Source organism: Aphelocoma coerulescens, chromosome 1 (assembly GCF_041296385.1).
Source record: "Aphelocoma coerulescens isolate FSJ_1873_10779 chromosome 1, UR_Acoe_1.0, whole genome shotgun sequence".
In the NCBI taxonomy this organism is placed as follows: Eukaryota; Metazoa; Chordata; class Aves; order Passeriformes; family Corvidae; genus Aphelocoma; species Aphelocoma coerulescens.
Genome location: NC_091013.1, coordinates 95,696,947 through 95,715,576, shown reverse-complemented (window position 1 = coordinate 95,715,576; position 18,630 = coordinate 95,696,947). Strand labels below are relative to the sequence as shown.

Sequence of the window (18,630 nt, the reverse complement as noted above, 5' to 3'; positions counted from 1 at the left end):
AAACTGATGCACAAGAAGTTCCACCTGAACAGGAGGAAGAACTTCTTTACTGTGAGCAAGCACTGGAACGGGATGCCCAGAGAAAATGTGGAGTCACCCTCACTGGAGAACCATCTGGACACAATCCTGTGCCATGTACTCTGGGATGGCCCTGCTTGAGCAGGGAGGTTGGACCAGATGATCCACTGTGGTCCCTTCCAACCTACCCAGATGTGATTTGGTGAAAATAAGAATTCAGAATAATAAAGAGAAGGTCTGTGTAGAGCCAGATGTTGAAAGGTACTGCATAGCACCAAAATGGCTCAGCCCTGCAAAGACTGCACTTTGGTATGGGACTATTCCTTGGAAACGATGATCTGGTATTTCAGGACTGATTTGCACCTGTAGTACCCAAGCACAGATCAGTTTCAAGGATGGCTCTGTGGAAAGTGTGGAGATTAATCCTTATTATGGATCTGAGCTTCATTATCTGCTTCTTTTCACTGCAGGGTATTTTGAGGGGGGGAGTGTCTGTGTGTATAAAGTGATAACGTTTGCCTGAAGGCACAGTTCATGTTCTCATTTCTGATCTGATTCTGTTCTTTGGCAGCAGAAGATGCTGTGAAGCTGCTGAAGCTCTGCAACGAGGAACGGAAGATGTCTGAGCTCATCTCTTCTGAGCTCGGCTCTCTTCTGCCATCAGCTGGAGAAGGGGATCCCTGATGAGCCCGGAAAGCCGACGCACTGGAGGTAGGACTGAAGGCAGGAATGTGTTAAGAGAGGTCTGGGGCTTGTAAATAGCTTGGAAGTGCACAGTGCATACTGTTTATCATGAAAACGTTTAGATAAATCCAGTAGATATGATTCGAGAAGAAACTGAGCTATCACTTCTAGCCCTGGATAAAGAACTGTGGAAAGAGCTGATAGAGCAGCCGAAACCCCTAAGATGGTAGTGCCCTTCCAAGCTATTTACTGTAGTAAAGCTTTGCTCTTTCAGTGGGTTTTTTTAGACACTATTAAAAACAAATAAATATTGGGGCCATGTCGGGGTCCCTCCCCCCGCCATGTAGCCCTGGGAGAGGGGCCCTGGAGTGGGAAACACGGGGTTTCCCTGCCCCCTGGTCAGCCTCGTTCCCCATTGGTTGTTTTGTGTTCCCCTGCACGGGCAAGGACCCTCTGGTCCCGTGACTGTGACAGTTCCTTGGCAGATCCTCAGCCATGCAGCTGGAGAAATAAACATCTCTGAAACATCTATCAAGAATCGGTCCATATCTATTTCTTTTCCACGGCCTCCTTGTTTGATACATCGTGTTACAGAATCCCCACTGTAACAGGGCCAAGATATGTAAAATACCTTCATGATGATTTAATGTGTTGGTGGGTTTTTTTCTGTACTAGGTTGAATGCAATCTTTGATTGATAACATCTGGTAATTCAGCTGGATGGGACCTCTGGAGGTCTCTAGTCCAACCCGAGGGGTTCACCATTCCCAGCCTGGATGAGGTTGTGCAAGGCCTTCCTTTTCCAGCTGCAGTTAGAAAACCTCGTTCCTCGTTTTGCCTGGGCTCCTGCCTCAGCACTCCACCACCCCCACCAGGAAGAATCTGTTGAGAATTTTCTTTGCTGCAACTACATTGCCAGGTCAATGTCTTGCTCTTGCTGCTGAAGTTTAGAAGCATGACTGCTTTACAGACTGGGATTTCTCAGGCTGGATGCCTGGTCAGGCTCCACTCTCTGTTGGTGGTGAGGAGGAGTGACAGAGTGTAAAACAGACTGTTTCTGTGCTGAATCCTCTCACGTTAGCTCCTTGTGAGGACCTCCTCTCTGGCAGCATGTTAAGGCTGAAACGTCAGCCAAGTACTGGTGTGTGTGAGATGCTCAGCAGAGATATGAGGCAAGAAAATGACAGCTTGCATTTTGAGCTGCATTTTCAGTGCACAGTGGTGGTGTGTAAGGTGGGCCTTTCTGTGGAAATACTAATGGAAGAGGAAAAAGGCACTCAGAGTTTAGCTTAGGGCCAAAAGGAAAACCTGGAATTGGTCTTGCATTTACCTGAACAAGAACTTAATCTGAGGAAATGTACCTTGTGCTTTTTTAGAGGGCTAGGTGAAATTCCAAGGTCCTGACCTCCCTTGAAATCTCCGTGTCAGTTTTAAAAGTCTGACTAAAAATGTGCATGGTGAAATGACTTGGAATATTGTGTCTCTTAGTGTGTCATCCATTGTCATACCTTTATGTGTTGTGTAGTGAGAGTCTTGTGGTAGGTTTTGTTTTCAGTGACAGCAAAGCCATTTAGATTTGCTTTGTAGCCAAAACCTCTACTGGTGCAAGTGAGTGTGATTCTAAAGAAGGTTATAGGGCTACAGTGATTTCAAGTAGATTTAAAGAACAGGACTTCTATCTACAGTTTTATGTAAGGTGACCTCCTATGAAGAATACTTTTAATTTTGTTTCTTCTTTTTTTTTGTTTTTCCTATACTTTGAAGAGAGCTCTGAAGCTTCTCTGCTGCTGATTGATTTTAGGTGCTGTCTACCTTGGTTTGCTTTTTTCTTTTTTTTAAATGAGGATTTATGGACAAAAATGATACTAACAAAAGAACAAGAGACACTGCATGTTCTATGGTAGCAAAGCATGGTCAGGTCTGATTCAGACTGAGACAGGCACATGCTTTTACTGAGACTGTTTGACACTTTTATTTAGAATACTAAATTAATACAGTTGCTTATCAGAAAATAGGAAGAAAAAGATGTGTTGAGAACAGAAAAACTCCCCATCAAGCTGGCATTTCTTCTACTTCTGAAGCTAAAAGAGCCATTTTCATCCAGTTTATCATACAAAGCATTGATTGTGACTTCAAAAAGATTTTGAGGGCTTGCAGTTAGACAAGTACTCTTGTTTAACAGAGGTCATCTCAAAGGTTTTGCATGACAGTACAAGTTGAATTAAGTTATTATCTCAGTATGATAAAGTGAGAGAGAAGTGAAAGCTTTGGTGACTGAGCTGAACTGTAGGCAATGTGAAGGTAATAAAAGGAGGATGAAAACCTTTCCTTCTGCATCTGTCATCTCAGTAATTTGTTTGGATGGCAGATTCATAGGAATCCTCCTTTTTTTCTTTGCTTTTTTTAATGCAGGGTTGATTCTCCTGGGTGTATGAAGGAAGGAAAGGATAACTACAGAACAAGAAGCTGCTGGAATTCCTTCAAGCTACTTCCTGGAAGGTAAGAGGAGTTATGCAGTGCCTTACTAAAAGCTTGTAGCAGGTTCATTTCGTAAACCGGGTGGAAACACCGATTAAGTGTGCTGGTTTGGTTCAAAATATCCATTACTTACTTTTTTTTTCCTTCTATGAGATAAGAATTAGGAGAAAATCAAAGCAGGCACAAAACTTAAGAGAATATAAAGAAGTTTCTTAACAGACCTAAAAGAAAGGAAAAAAGTCAGACTAAACGTTCAGAACACTTTCCTCCTCCCACCTTTCTCTCTTCTCCCACTGACAACGTAAGAAGACAACCCTTGAGATTTTCAGTCAGTTTACCACCTCTATAATAATCTTTTTCAGTTCACTGAGGGAGAGGAGTCTCTCTTGCTCATGCTATGGAGACATCTCCACAAGAAACAGTTCTCTCATGGCTTCAGTATCACAGTGAGACAGCTGCCCGGGATGGTTCTCTGCTTGCATGTGAGAGTCCCTTCCCTCGACTTACAGCTTTCCCACAACTGTTTTTGAGGGTCCAATCTTGAGCTACTGTGGTACCATTTTAAGGATGAGCTGTTCAGAAGCAAAGGTTCTCTTCACGTATCTCTGGGAACATCTTCATCTCTAGGAACAGAGGTCTTCTTCCCTGGGAGCAAGGGTCTTCATCACTTTCATCTCTCTCTGTCCAACCTTATCATCAAATCACAGCTGCTTCAACATTGGCTTATTTCAGCACAGGTACTTTTGCTCACCGTTGCAGTTTGAATGCTCCACCCCCCCCATGCTTCATGAAATTACAATGGGTACTCTGATGTATCATAGTCCTTCACCATAGCTTTACAACAGAATTTCAGCTTCTAAGCTTGAACCATCTCCTCTTTCTCCTCCCTCAGGGTTTCAGCTCTTTGTTGTTCACCGACTTTGGTGACTTTACGGTGTTTTCTTCACTTGCCTTCACCTTCCCTCTTCCTCTGACTCAGGAGAGGATTGATATCTGGAGGCTTCATCTGTTCTGGAGGGAACTTACAACGCTAAAAGGGTTCATCTCACCCAGGCCCTGGAGCTGGAATTCGCCTCTCACTGTTGGCCACATGATCTTTGCCGGGCAGCGGCCTCAGATGCAGCGGCCTCAGATGAATTTTCGGCCGCGCTGGGGGGCCTGACCGAGCTGTGCCACAGGGCTGCCTGCATAGAGCAGGGCTGTGGGTGGAGCAGGGCCGCACGGCTCCAGGATGGCTGTCTCCCGGCCCGGCCCAGGCTGAGCAGGGCCCAGCCCAGCCCCACTGGCCACGCCGCAGCCCCAGTTACCTGTCCGAAAGCCAGAAGCAAGAGAGGCTTTCCCGGGCTCTGTTCGTTCTTAATGTGGATCACAGAGGTGTGTCAAGCTTCTTAAGTGGCTTAAAAATGTTGCCAATATTCAAACTAGCCAGTTGATTGGTTCTGTCGAGTCATAGAGAAAGCTGTAAGCACCTATTTGCAAGAGAATCACTTCTGTGGCTGAAGCCCTCTTTACTAAAAACCCAAACTATACTAAACCATGACATAACTTTCTTCCACTGTTGGCTGATTGTTGGAATTGTAAAAAGGAGAGAGGGCCCGGCTACTCCGGCGGCGGGAGAAAAGCAGTCCGAAACCAATTTGATTGATAAGCGCAAAACTCCGTTTATTAGCAATCCAAAGGCACTTATATAGTATACCAGCTTGTTAACTCCTAAGTGGCTTAAAGCTTATCAAAGCGCATTTCTACTTCTACCTAATTGGACTTACATTGGCAAGTTTCTATTAGTTATGTTATGATTAAAAGAATTCAATGTTTACCTCCCTTCTCTGGGTCTTACCTGAACAGCTGCAAGTCTTCAAACTCCCTCTTTGTTCCCCAGGCCTGCTTGTTTTCTTCACACAAGAATCTTCTCATGGAGAGTTTTTTCTCACACACAGGCCTTTTGCTTGCAGGCTCTTGCTACAGTTCTTTTATTGATCCCAATAATTCTATTTCCCAACAGCTGATCACCTTTGCATAGTTAATAAAAGCGAAGTGAAAAAGTGAGATATAGAGGTTTGCACTAACAGGCCCCAAAATATGCTTGCGTGCAGTCTCCCCATGAAATGTACCAGCACTCCAGGTCAGGTACTTCATCTTCCCTGTGATGAGATCCATTGTTTTCCCATTTCCTCTGTGCCCTTCCTTGAGCTCTGCCTTCAGATTTTCAGTCACATGGCACCATCTTCACAAAACATTAGGAATTTTCCCCAGCCATAGCTATTGCATATGTGACTTCATCCTGGCTAAAAAGCCAAAGCATGACCTCTCTCCCAGGTTTCCAAGGAAAGGAAAAGAACGAGCAGAAGTGATCTGTTGGCAAGAATTCTTTTCTTGTACTGAGATCCAAGGTGATCACTCCCCTGCCCTAGTGTTACAATTTTTTTTTTTTTGCAGCCACTATAGATGTTTATACACACTAAATGTAATGTTTGCTGTTATGAAAGTCCATCCAGAAGCCAAAATACATACCCCTCTGTCCTCCCTGGAGTAATAGGTACATTTTTTATGATTAAGATAAAGGACTAGCTGAGTTAGCTCACAAGTCTTTAGAGACTTGTGTCTGCACCTATTTCTGAGTAACAGACATACATTGCGGTAATATAATTGAAACTTCTTTACTGTCTGGGCAGCTCTATGGAGCTGGAGATATATAGTCTTTGAAAAGCTATTGTACAACTACAGAACTGAACTTCAAATTTTTAGATTTAAAATCATGTGCTTATTCTCCCCTAAGTTCAGTAATGCCTATCAAGAAGCCTTGATTCTAAAGTTGTCAGAAAGAACAACACATTTTATTATGGTGTAAAATGAGACCTTACTCAGTCTTGCAAGAGAGATGCTAAAACTTTTCTCTGTGGTAACGTCAGCAACTTGAATTAAAAGAGCTGTCTTTAATATTTTGTGTGTCTATAACCTTTTCTGATGTAAGATGAGGGGGCACAATAAAAGCTATGTCATTAGGTTCTAGTTCATCTTTAATCCACTGGACTAAACCATATTCACACCAATACTTTATAAATTTCTTTTGTAGACCTTGCTGCAGTTTTCAAGATTTTTGAATGAGAAAACCTCTCAAACTGCACTTGCCCATCAGATTTCTGTAAGATACGTATAAATGAACATCATATAGTATTCTGCAGGGTTCTTAAAAAAATAATTACAGTTATTGAAATAGAAATCTTCAGAAGAAAGTGGCTGTATTGGTGCCACCACCCACCACAGGATTATCAGGAAGACTAGAGGCAGGGAGGGTTGTGATGCATATGCTGAGAATCAGAAGGGGGCTTGTAGCGGGTTCAGTTCGGAAACTGGGCGGAAACACCAATTAAGTGCAGTGGTTTGGTTTAAAATATCCACTACTTACTTATTTTCCTTCTGTGAGATAAGAATTAGGAGAAAGCAAAGCAGGCACAAAATTTAAACAGTTGCAGTACAAAGAAAGAGTTTTATTACTAATAGAATTACAAGTAAAGAGAAATAACAAGAAATTAAAGCAAACTTCCTCCCCTTTTCCAGCACTTTTCTCCTTTTACCCAACTCACACAAAGGGTAACAGAACATGGGATTTTAGTCAGTGTTGCAGTTCTTGGTAAGTCTCTTTCATATGCTTAAGGAAAAAAAGGGTTTTCTTCAGCTGCACATGGTTCCCAAACTGCCACCAACAGCAGACCTGCCCGGAAAGAAACAATCTGCTGTGGTGTAAAACATCTCTTCCATGAAAATCTCGCAGTTCTTTCACACTGCCAAACATAGGCTATCACATGGGGTTATTAATCTTTTTAAGGATGAGTTATTTTGGCCTGAACACAAAGCCTTTCTTCGCCACAAGTCTCTAAAAAAGCCTCTTGATGCTTCTATATAGCCTGGCATGGGCACTCTTCACAGTCTTCACGGGCCACACGTGAATTTTTCATCCCCCCATGTACTTCAAATGGATTAAAGAGACAAACAGTCTGTGATGTCACAGTTTCTTACCACGGCATGCAAGAAGGTTTTTAAGCTACTTGCGAGAATCGCGGCACCGCCCTCTTTTCTCCCGTCGCCATGCTCAGCTCCGTCTCACGCGACTCGCTTTCTCCTTCTCTCTGGCTCTGAGGCCGCCATGTTGAAGAGTGTCCTTGTTCAGGTTTTACAGTGGAGAAAGCCTGGCTCCCTTTGTGCTGCTGGCTGCATGGTGTCTTCTTCAGTTCAACGCAAAGTGTGCTGGCTGCAGACAGGAGGCTACGCCGGCTCCCACTGGCTCCACGTGTGGAGAGGAGAGGGACCCGCCGGTCCCAGGAAGCCATGCTGGATGGGTTTAGCTGTGGGGCAGTCCATGGCTGGTTTGAGCTGTGTGGCAATCCATGGCTGGTTTTAGCTGCCTGCGGCTCTGGATCAGTTCCCCCCCAGTGGCCCAGGGTCTGTGCCTCAGTCTTGGGAAAAGGGGAGTGGGATAGGGGCCCTGGCCCAGCCCGGCAGAGCCCAGAGGCTCCGAGGCCCCCTCCACCTTGCAGCAGGTGAGCGGGGACAAAAGGCAATTCCCGCCTTTCTGTGCAGTTTAAATATGTAAATTGTGAGAATCGTCATTAGTCTAAAAGACTGTCCATCGACTCAGGTTCAACCCACTGCAGGGCTTCAGGACAGAAAAGCAATTTCCATGGGAAAAGGTGCTATGCTCACCCTTGCTGACAAGGAAGGTGACCAATGTTAAGACTTGTGGGCAGTACACAGGAGGGCTTCTGTGGTCGTTTTAAAGCTGGCAGTTTGGCACTTAGGATGGTCCCTGGCTCAGGCATTTTCAACCTGGTGCAGTGGGATTCATTTACCCTCTGGTAGAACTGTAGGCTTAATGCACTGTCTTTATCTGGCCTTTACAATGTACTGCAGGGATAAGGTAAGGAATTTTATGGAAAAGAAGATAAGCTTGCTTTTTCCATCGCCTCCAGAAAACTACCAATAAAGCCTGTTTAGTCCATTATTTGCTGTCAAGTAAGAGATAACTCCTTTCTCATGCTGTTAGTCCATAGAAGTTATAACTACAGGTTTTGCCATGGCCATTGCTCAATTACCAGATCTAACTATCTGACCTGACTAAAAGCAAGCCAAATCCAAAAGCAATATGCCAGGCAAGTAGAAGAATAAGGCACGATACTCCAGCCAGATACGTTCCCACACTATGTTTGTTTTCACTTTAGGGATTTCCTGAAACTGGTGTGATTGATCTAGTTAGCGACTGTCAACAGGTCTCTCTTCTAAATGCTTTTTAAGTCCTCTTGAGAATTTTCTGCAGCTAGAAAATCCTCAGGCAAGGAGCATTGTGGTCTGTAGAGCTTGCCTAGAACATAGCTTCTCTTAGCATCATTGATGGCTCATTCTTGAATATCTGAAGAGACAGTGAAGAGTTTTTCCTATCCATGCCATCAGGCCCATCTCTGCACCAGGGTGGAGAATCTTAACCCTTTAGCTCCTTGTATGGTAACCACTGTCCCCTCACGCAAAGGATGTGTCAGGAACACGTTGCTTACCCATGAAAATGGATGTGTTTCTCAACCTGAAACTTCATCAGCAGGCTAGTGAATTCCTAAATTAACTCACTGCCTTCAGCAGGTTTCTTCTCTCAAAACTCTAAAAAAAAAAGAACAGTGTTTTGTTACTGCATGTTCTTGTGTCTGGTTTGAAAAGAAGCACCTTAAAAGGCCAGATGGTAAAAGTCTTGTCAGCACTCAGATTGCAGTCTTGCCTAAAATGAATCACCCTCTATTGAATCACAGCTTTCACTTCCTTCATTGCCTGAATTTTCTAATCTTTCACTTCACACTGGTGTAGGCCTGTGGACAGGGCAAAGTCGCCAAAGCAGAAATATCACACCAGAGATGAGTCTGAGGACTGCAGAGACAAGTCTAGGCAGAGTGCTAGGGACTGGGCTAGAGTGGAGAAGTGGAGCAAACCCCCTACAGATGGGGGTACTTGGAGGAGAGCAGAAGCAGAGGCAGGGAGCAGAAGCTTCTGGGGAAAAGTTGGGACAGTTTGTTTGGACACTACTAAAAAGTAGTTAAAAGTTAACTTTCCAAAGTGGGCTGAACTCCTGCAAGGGAGCCCTGTTGGGTAGTGTGAGTTGCAAGGACTGAAATGAATTTGAGTCAGTGTATTGAAAACCATAGAGTCAAATTCTAACTGATAGTAGAGCCTATCAAGAACTTACTCTGTACAACTCCCTACCAGATATCTCAAAAATGCTGATTAGGTGTAGGATGTTGCAGGGCACCTGCACCATCTCAGCATTAGACTTCCTTTTTTTTGTCTATTTCTAAAAACTGGCCGTCTTTCCAGGGCATGCCTTGTCATGAGTTCCGTGGGATTTCATTGTCTTTTCAGCTTTTAAATGAAATGGAGTGTCCTAGACAACACAGGATCTTAGCACTGCATTATCTCCCCCTTCTGGGTACTTGTTCTGTTTCATTCTTTTTCAGCATAAAAACCCCTAGAGCCCTGTCCCAATGCCTTCCTTCCCCGGTTCTTCAAAACTGCCTTGAAAACCCCTGGCAAGACGGTCACATGCCCATCACTGGTTTTCCCCAAGGATCCAGTGTCTTCTGGTAACACAAGTCATTACAGTTGCTCTCCTGAGAACTACTTTTCATGAGAGAACTGTTTTCTACTCATTCTTGTATAACACTCCTTCAACTTTTCCTCTCCCGCAAGTTTCAAACTTTTTCTCTCTTCTGGACTTCCTCATTCTCCACTAATGTAGGATATGACCTGTCACAGGACCATGGTGCCTTCTTCCTGGAGAACCAATATCTCCCTCTAAATTTCTTAATAAGAGGCCTTGGAGAAATTCTCTTTTCACCTACCAAAAGAAGAAGTAAGAGGATGACTTTATTTTAAAACAAGGGGCCATGTGAAAACCATGGAACGTGGGGCCCTACCTGCTTCTGTTGATTCTTAAGGTAGGCTGTCTCTTAGGTGATAAAGGTGAGTTGCACAGTAAAAAACTAGATTTTAAAGCAGACTTTAATCCATTAGTTTTTACAGTCTGTATCTTAAACAGGTAAAGGGCTTCATGTGTTAACTGTGGAACATGGAGGGTACAGGCATGGTGCACTAGCTGAATAGTTGTTCCATTGCCTCACCCTGGTATCAGTGTGACCCTTCTCTATCACTGTGATCTGTTTCGTTAAATTCAGCTATAAGAAGAGATATTGCACATACAATATTCAGCTATCTCAGAACTGCGCATCAAGTCCTGTAAATTTGTGGAGCATTACTTGAACTGTCCAATGTAACAGAAAAGTGGGTTATTTTTAATAGTGCTGCAACATTTCTCTAGCTAATTCAAACCATATATCAGTGTTAATATGCTCTGTTAGACTGTGGAATTGTGGAAGATACTGTTCTAAAACATATTGACTCATTCCTGTTACATTTTCCTGGCAGCTTTTGTCACAGGATTATAGTGATATTACTACTGAATGACTTTGAGGGCTTCATGAAAGCAAGAGCATTTTAGAGAGCAGACACCTTTCTTGAAGAATAATCTCACAATACAAAAATGGGCAAGGTTCTTTAATTCTTGTAATTTTTAAACTGATTTCTTGCTAATTTGAAGTCAATGTAATCTGAAGCTTAGTTATTTCAGTTACACTTGTAAAAGACAAATTACTTAACCACTCACAGTTCTGTATGTTTTAATGCTTGCTGTATACTTTTTTGTATAATTTTTGACAAGTTCTCCATAAACTCAGGTAGCAGGTTACAGCTTGCATTGAACAGTTTGATATATTTGATTGATTTGTTTAATGCTGAGATCTTTGGATCTTGAAAAACGTTTTCCACTAGCATGTTTTCCAGCCCTTCTGGAAGTACTGGAAGGTGAACTCTAACACCTGTCACTCATTAGTTTGAGCAATTTCTTTGTTTAAAGTACAAAACCCTGGGCTTATTCTGCAAGGGAGACCTACTGGATCCCTGAAGGGTTTGGTCGTTATTTAGTGAGTTCAGAAACTGTTGATATTCAATTCAGTTCTTTTTCTGAAAGTTTTCTCTGTATTGTGGGTATGGTGACGGCAAAAGATAAAACGTATATTTTATCTTTAAGTTCCTTGTTTTGTCTCTGTATCTCCTTTCCTACTTGTAAATCAAGCCCCTGTCCCACAGAGGATTGTGGGACACACACTGCTGATAGTGGTTCTGCTGCTGCTGACCTGGTACTCAGCATATGGTTTGTGGGTGATTAGGGAGGGGATTATTCTAACACAGAAGAAGAAGTCAGAGTGCCTATGGAAATTACTGGGAGCAGGCTTAACCAAGCAAAAGCCAGTTCTTTTTACATAGCACCATGGAAATAAACTGAGACTGAGAGGCACAGGATGTTACAGGGACCAGGGGTGAAAATGAGCTTTAAAAAGGAACTAAGAAAATTGCAGAAATGGTTTTAAGTGCACAGATGCAAAATGAGATTCTGGCTCTGGCTGTTCCTGAACAGCAAATTAGCAGATCTCACTGGGTGTATTAGAAGAAGAGTCAATCCTGCCCCATTTTTTTTTACTCCTTCCCAAAGTACCCATTACTGGCCACTGTCAGAGGAAGGAGCCTGGGTTTTTGTAGGTTTGGTCTGATTCACTGTGGCTGTCCTTATGTCACTGACCCCCAACATCTGGGAAGCAGGGACGGGATTCATGGCTGAGTACACATTTTCGAGTGTGCAGAAAAAAAAAGGTGGAAGTCATGTCAGTCACACCACAACCTGCTCTCACTTTGTTAATATGCAAGGTTAATCTGCATAAACACATCTGCTTCACCTAAACACATGCCCTAGACGAAGAGCAGAAGGGCATTATATAATTGGGATGGTTTGAGATGAAAGAGTAAAACAACATCAAATTACTCTTAATTCTGCTGTGCTCTTATTTGGTTAGCTCGCAAATATTCAGGGATAGCATGAAAAATTGTGCCTTCCAGTGTAGTACAATGCCAGGAATGTAATCCACAGTTTGTCCTCAATCCCATGAGGATCCTTTCAAATGTTTCCAGTGCTTTTGGCAGGAATATTAAATTACAAAATCTAGGATGCTTGCCAGAAAGAGAAAAAAGAAGGTTCACAATAAAAGCAGTGCCCCTGCTCTATGCTTCTGCAGGAGCAAAATGGCCTGTCAGTATGGACTATAACTTTCAAAATAAAACAAATTAAAAGGGCAATTTCTCATAAATGTCTTACAGCAATCTGTTCCAGTACCCACCATTTGGTTCCTGATGACAACTAAGTGAAGGTGATTGAATTGTCAGTATATTAAGCTGTTCTTCTGAGCTAAAAGTACTTATCTGTCCCATTTCCAGCTCAGGCTGGGTCCTGAGCTCCAGAGCCTGACTCTATTTTTTCTGTTGGTTGGAAGGAACTTGCAGAATACAGCAAGATTGTTTCACATTCACTCTGATGCAACCAAGGCCAAGTCCAAAGATTGCTTTTTTGTTGAATTTACCGTAAGAAGGTGTTTATACTTTTGTAAACTAAATCCTTGACTATACAAGGAATTCCAAGAAGAGAGAGTTGGAGAACTGTAAAGTCTTGAATATATGTCAAGCCTCCTTTGAGGCATGAATTACGTGGAATTCAAGACTTGCTTTATTTGTCAAGGTGCATTCCCATTTGTCTTTAGAGAGTGAGCTTTTGGCCATTTTTGATAGAATTGTTATACTAGGGTACTGGCATGGGTATAAGCTCCTCACTAGGGAAAAGGACAAATTAGAAACTTTTTCTAGTTAGTTGATACTGGAAAATTTTCATCTTACATCAGACATGTTGATTTTGACACATTTTCCTTCTTTTGGAAACTGTAGAACGAGTTACCCAGAGAATATGTGGATGCCTTATTCCTGGCTTTGAGCAACCTGGTCTAGTGGAAGATGTCCCTGCCTGTGGCAGGGATTTTAGAAGTAGATGACCTTTTAAGGTCCCTTCCAACCCAAACCATTCTATGATTTTGTGATTCTCTCTGTCCCACACAGCTGCTTTCCAGGGCCAGCAGAGAAGTGTCTGACATTCTCATCCCTTCTAGGCAATTCTCCAGTTGTTTCTGCAAGAGACAAAACCACCAATGATTTATTTAGTAATAAATTTGAGTTTTACTACTCTATTTGTATTATTTTCCTCTGGCTTTATTAAAGAACTGTCCTTAAGATCAGCTAGAGGTTAATTTAGAAATTCCAGCTGTACCTTACCCAAAATGCACATCTTGCAGAATACCAAAGGTGTATAGGTGTCACTTTATTGGCTATTATTTTAACATAAGAGGAGTATGAGCTTCAGTCTCCAGATTTTTCACAGTGCCTACCCCATCCAGGTCCATTGATGTTATGATGACGTAAACAAAATGTGATGTAGTTACAGAAAGCTGGTACCAGTATTTTATTGCTGCACTAACGATAAGAAGTCTTCATGGATGGTGCTGTACTTTTCTGGTGCCTCCTACTTCAGAAATACACTCACTCAGGCATGAATGTCACAAAGTCAGTGTTATTTTCTGTCAAAAATGGAGTGGCTGAAAAACACTTTTGTCATCCATATCAGACAGTTGCACTTTTTTGTGGTGGCAGGAAAGGGTGGAGAGGAAGAAGTGTTGACCTCGGGTTTGCTTTCATGCTTATCTTTCTTGTTTTTTCTTGGTCTAAGGGATCTTAATATCTGCAGCTGGGGCTCACCTGCAGCTGCATGTCTTACTTACCAGGAAGACCTACACAAGCTGTCGAATTTGCACCAGATATGTTAGAAGCCACATCCTGCATCACATGCATAATTGCAGCCAAAAATGGCAAATAGGACACATTTTACACTTAGTGCTCAAGTTTTGCTGAACATAACCATGAGACAGCATCTACCTTGGTATTTTTATTCTTTTTTACAGCTCTGTTCAGATGAAAGGGTTTGAAAGAATGCTGAGACTACAAGGAAGGTGGCGGATCAAATACGTGGAGGAGCAATGCACACTCTGCCTCTCTTGTGAAAAAGGTAGATATAGATTCTGGAAAGCTTTATAGGCACGAAGCTTGTAAAACCCACCACACATTTTTCAGAGGAAGCCAGGCATGTATTCAAGAAAATGTTGCTGGCAACACTAAAGTTGCAAAAAAAAATAACAGCACTTCTTTCTAAATATAAGTTTCTCTTCCTTTTATATCATAAATCACTAGTTAATTTAATCAACGGAAACCATAAGATATATTTTTCTTGTTAACTGTATACCTAGTGACATTGTTTCTTCCTTTTGAAGATCAACTTGACCTTTTTTTAAAACAATACCACGGGGTAACTCATTAATGTTAAGGAGAAGGGGCAAGGCAGTAGCACTGAGAGAGAAGCACATTGAGGTTTCCAACTTGTCATTGTCAAAAATGTATGTAGCCGAGTGACAGCGTGTTCAGCTAATTTCACACAGCAGTTATTTTGCTCTGTGACCTCTGTTTTCAAAACCTTGAATCTTAACCAATATAAAAGCAAGTCATGTACATCTACTGAAAAAGATACATTTCAAAGGCTCTCTGGCAAGTCATCATGGAAACTCCAGTTCTGTAACTGCCATGTTTGCTGAGTGCCTGTGGAGGAGCATCGACTGCAGAAACAGCCATTTCATGTGCTGCAAACCGTGTTACCTTGGCATTGTAATGTGAGGGATTAAAATGCAGAAATAGTTGAGTGCATGGGATAGCTGAGGCTAACCATACTGAACAATTAGCTTCACAGTAATCAGAAGCAAAATACCCGGCATTTGAACAAGAAATGGTGGCCTCTTTTCTGTGTACAGATGAAAAAATGAAACAAAATTAACTGGAACACAATCTCAGATAGGCTTGGATTCCTAAATGAAAGAAAAAGAAAAAGAACACAAATTCAACAACTGAATCCAAAGCCTCCAGTAGGTTTCACACTTAGCATGGCAGGATCCAGGGAGAGTGGAGCCCAAAAACTTTTTTTTTGCAAGGTTTATTGATGTATGTTATAGCCCTTGGGAAGTTGTGGTAATCACCTATCTTCCCATTAAGAAGTGACTCTGTCATGATACTCTCTGCTTCTTACATTATGTTGTGGAGGTTTGGTAAAAAGCCTTCACCCCCCAACTTTTAGCATATGGTTGCACTGCTTAGTGCTGGCATGAAAATAAATAGCAGCAGTTTGGGACTCACGCTGCTTTTCTGGTTGGTTTGTTTGTTTGTTTGTTGTATTTGTCATGTTTGCTGCTTCATTATAACAGCCTGGATAGGATATGGGGTGCTTTAGTTGAGAAGAAATTTGTCATTCATATTTTTTTTATTAGTGTTCTTAAGGCATGTTGGTCCAATCATATTAACTGTAAAGACTGAGCAGTGATTAATGAACCTTTTGGAGAATGTAGGTGAGTTCTGTTTCACATTACATTCTGATGAGTACAAGGACAACTACCAACATTTTCAGAATGTTTGCTAATGCTGCAAGCTTCAATATCTGGGACATTTACTAGGCCCTGTTAAAACAACTTGGATTCATGTTGTCAGACCATATGCCTTTAAAAAATAATTGCCAACCAGAAACACTGGCCATGGGATCTTAGAATGTGTTCACTTCTTAAGTCTCATATTGAAAGATGCTGAGGACCTGCAGCCCTGGTTCTTACTGCTGAGAGCTACTTCCCCTTGGGACTTCTGAAAACTGGCAGAATGTGTTGCCAGCTAAGTATCCAAAAATGACTGTTTGAGTCATTCAGCAGTAAGCACCCTGGGAACTCGCCAGGCTTCCTGTTCTGCATTTATGCAGTGTGTAATATAGGGGTCTGGATCTGAGTGTCTTATGAGCTATGTAATACACTAGATATTAACAGTAGTCATAACTAAGGAATATGTTTTGGCTGCTTCTGATTTCATGATTTTCAAATCTTGCAGAGCTGAATGTAGAAATCCAGAGTCTCTAGACCTCAGCCTTCATTATTTGAGCAGCAGGCGATCCATTGCACTAGTTATTCAGTTCTATATACAGCGCTTCCCCACAAAGTAAAATAAAAAGTATGAGATGGAAAGAAGATATTGATGCAGTGTCTGCTGTTTCATTTGCTCAAATGGCACTTACAACTCTGCAGTGTGCAACTGGAAATTAGGCCTCCTACTGCCAGGTCCAATGTAAAGATGCTGGAAGGTACAATTTTTTCCACACAATTCTCTTAAAATGAGATTGTCTATAAAATTTGTATTTGGGCACTGAGATTATCAGCAGAGTTTAAGGAATGGTTAGGAGATGCAACATTGCCCAAGCCATCCATTTAAAGATCATTCAAAGATCACTCAAAGTCACAAGATTTATTTAAAATACATAATAACTTAAGGTTCTTCTCTATTTGCCATCTTGCCTGGGGGGTCAGACTTTTCAGCTTTAGATCTTTAAGCAGGCTGATGAAAGACTAGTTTTATCAAGGCAGCTGAAGGTTATGTGTAGACATGTGATTGCATGAGTTAGCCTTCAGACAAAAGCAGATATTACACTATTTAGCAACGTGAAGTAGCATTATTGTCCTTTTGAATTGCTTTTCAGCACCAGTGAAAGATGGTATTTCTAGTAATTCTTCCTAAGAATATGAATGGACCCTTTTGTTGCTGTAATCTCAAGGAATGATAATGAGTCTTCTCTATAGCCATAGGGAGATCACATTTTGCAGGATGTGGGGATAAAACACTTCTTAGAGCAGCATGCTTGTGTGTGAATGAATGCTTCCTTAAGGAAACGCCCAGGTTTCTTTGCAGGGCCACATGTGTGTCAAAGCAGCACTTGAAAAATACCAGCCATGATTCAGGCACTCTCATGTCTCTAAAAGATTAAAAGTGAATGTTGCTGAGAACCATAAGGAAGTACAGTATAAACATCCTCTTTTTTATCTGCTCTTGGTGGCTCATCCTCTGTTGAGCAGCAACATTCATGATAGTAAAAATGGGGTCTGAGTGAATTGGTTCAAAAATCTCCTTGGTGCCCTTGCTGTATCCTAAAAGCCACACATGCCGAAATTGTAAAATGCAAAACCTCTGTCAGCATTTCCTCTCCACTGAGCCTTGCAGAGGGAGCTGGCAGGAGCACATGTGGACCTCCCAGCAGGTCTACAACCAGTCATGACAATGCCCACATACTCCAAAGCACCTAAGTCCTGAGTTTAAGGTCAGGACTTGGAGCCATGTGAGCCTTACGTGTATAGGGAAGGAGTATCCTGACTGCATCTGTGCTTTATTTCCATTCTCCAGTATGCAGGTTAAACCAAATCAGAAAATACTAAATTAATTAGACTACTATACTTTATTTCTCCATATAGAGTTAAAGTTGTATGCATACATCATTATTTTATCATTGTCCAAAAGATAAAATGTACATTTGTACATCAGAAAGTGGCATGTGATGAACTTACTTTGCATTTACCTGAAATAACAATGAAGACAGCAATTACAGATAGAACTTGGGATAAGCCTCTTTTGTTCAACTATGATCTTGTCTATAAACTTTAACTACTGTAGCCAACCCAAGCTACACTGGCCTGATGGCTGTCTTAACCTGAGTTAAGATCACCCTTGGTCTTGGGGTTTGGGTGTGGGGTTTTGGGGTGGGGTTTTTTTGAAGGGTATGTTAAAGAATCTAAATTGCTTTCATTCCTTATGAACAAAAGGAAGGCAACAGCAATGAGAAAAACTGCTAACAAGATAGAGCAGGCTAGTTTTAAGGATGGGGAAACTTGAAATCAGGATGACATAGCATTCTTGAGGCCACACCAGAGCCCCCAGCAAGGCAACGATTAGAATGTAAGATGTTCTGGCCACTTTTCACAGTTTATTCATGCCACAAAACATGTATGAGGGAGAAAAGAGACAGAGGGGTGGCTGTTCTATTCTTGAGCCAGTGTGGCTATTTCATAACCAGTCTGTGTCTGTGTCTGAAAGTGTTCAGATACGGAGGGCTCAGTTCTCCTTTTTGGACAGCTGAATGCAGGTCTAAGCCTGGGAATGTGTATGCTCCAAGACATACCCTAATCTTGGCCCATGCATTGCTGTATAATGTCAGATCCCATAAACAATCTGCAGTGATGTAGGGACCTTATGGGCTGCAGAGCCCATGTGGCATCATGTTCCCTGCAACAGTAAGCACCAGGTAGCCATGATGTTTCAAATGCCAGGTAAAGTTTTCACAAGTGAAAAGTGAATTGTATAGGTCTGCAAATTGGACTGACAGTTCCAGCCCTAGTAATCATTTGGGTGATGTGTTTATTATTTTCATAGTCATTCAACTATTATTATTGAAGAGATTCTGGGGTACCTTACAGTTTTTTTCTCTTAATTCAGTCTTATTCTTCTAATACATCATCAGTTCATGCACATTCTCCTCCTATCATATTTTTCTTCCTTTCCTGTGTCTCCTCCTATTGCTGTGTTTTTC

The 18,630-nt window shown here is 41.9% G+C and overlaps 1 long non-coding RNA gene across 1 annotated transcript; it reads left to right on the top strand.

The window, feature by feature from the left end:
- Window positions 1–568: 568 nt before the first annotated feature.
- On the top strand, window positions 569–14,244 carry LOC138112445 (uncharacterized). Its single transcript, XR_011151746.1, has 3 exons — window positions 569–729; window positions 3,114–3,200; window positions 14,102–14,244. It is a non-coding gene; the product is annotated as an uncharacterized lncRNA (long non-coding RNA).
- Window positions 14,245–18,630: the final 4,386 nt, after the last annotated feature.